Source organism: Sciurus carolinensis, chromosome 15, assembly GCF_902686445.1.
Source record: "Sciurus carolinensis chromosome 15, mSciCar1.2, whole genome shotgun sequence".
In the NCBI taxonomy this organism is placed as follows: domain Eukaryota; kingdom Metazoa; phylum Chordata; class Mammalia; order Rodentia; family Sciuridae; genus Sciurus; species Sciurus carolinensis.
Window position 1 is genome coordinate 71,391,691 of NC_062227.1, and position 1,494 is coordinate 71,393,184.

Genomic DNA, 1,494 nt, shown 5'->3' on the forward strand with positions numbered 1-1,494 from the left:
GACCTACCTACAGTTACCACCCACTGAGTCCATTCAAACTAGAATGCACTGATTAGTTTACTGCTTATAATCCAATTATTTCATCTCCTAATATTCCTCCATTAACAGAGCTTCTAGGGTATACCTTGTATACAAAATATAACAGCATAGTTTTAATTTCATTTGTATATGTAAGAGTGGAAACGTGAGGTCACATGGTAACTTTGTGTTTAATAGAGAACTGAAAAGCTATTTTCCAAAACAGCTGCACAACTTTGCAAACCTGTCAGCAGAAAATAAGGATTCCAGTTTCTCCAGGCCCTCACCAACTCTATCTGTTTTCTGACTTTTTGAGTCTCCTCAGTGTTTGTAAAGAAGCATCTTAGAGCATCTTGTGGTTTTGTTGTGCATTTCCCTGATGACTCAAAATGTTGGTCCTCTTTTCATATCCACCTGGACAATCATCCTCTCTTCTTGGAGAAGTGTTCCTTGAGGTCTCTTGTCTACTTTTAATTTTGCCATATTTTTATTAGTGAGTTGGATTATTATTGAAAATATTATAATATTGAAAATATTATTCTTTTGTTGAATTTGCTTCTATATGTCTTATTACTGTTTTTGATACTTCTAAAAATAGATTTGCTCACATTCATTTTCAGAGTCTTATACTTTCATTCGTCAAGCATCCTGAGAATTGCCTCATTCATCTGAGTTTTCTAAATCTTTACATTTAATTTTTTTTTTTTAACAACTAATGCATGGATGTGGATTTATGGCGTGCTCACCCCTTCAGGCTCTCACCATGTCCGACGCCAGAGCCGACTGTGCGTGTGAAGCATTGCCCGGATTTTGTGCCCATAGGCTGCTGGCAGTGAAGTGGGTTGCACAGTGGGAGAAAAAAGAAAGGAAGAAAGAAAGAAGGAAAAACAATGAAATAGAACAAACATTAAAAAAAACTCACAATATTTTTCAAGTGCATGGTTTTAGCATTAAAAATTGGTTGTAGAAAATAAAATGAAAGAAATGAATGACAAAAAGAAATTAGAGTGGGAAATTCTGCTGAGCAAATTGATGAACAAAGCAAAAAGGATTTATTGAACATCTTCTGTATGTTAAACACGGTATAAAAAAAAATCCTGACTTTAGAAGTTTACCATCTGTTTATACAGAAGACACCTTCATGTATTCAAATGAGAAGAATTTATATAATTGCAGTAAATTATTTTATAGCACAAATATCACTTTATAAGTGCAGAGAAGAGACCAATTAATGTGTTATGAAATATAACGAAGACTTTGGAAGAAAACAGAGCTTGAAGCAGCAGTGAAAACAGCAGGGATGCTAGTCTGATTGAATAAAATGGATGAGGCCTGGATGCAAGAACTGGCCCATAGATCTCTACAAACTGGAAGCTTCACCATTTGATGGGAACGAAAATAGTAAATGACCAAACCCAGAGCTTGTACTGTACAGCTTACGCACTGCGTCTCAGCAAGAGGGTGGAAATGTAATCT

At 35.4% G+C, this 1,494-nt stretch overlaps 1 non-coding gene across 1 annotated transcript; it reads left to right on the forward strand.

Annotated features, from left to right (window-relative positions):
• The first annotated feature begins 735 nt into the window (after positions 1–735).
• Positions 736–870, forward strand: LOC124965920 (small nucleolar RNA SNORA42/SNORA80 family). Its single transcript, XR_007105299.1, has one exon. It is a non-coding gene; the product is annotated as a small nucleolar RNA SNORA42/SNORA80 family (small nucleolar RNA).
• Positions 871–1,494: the final 624 nt, after the last annotated feature.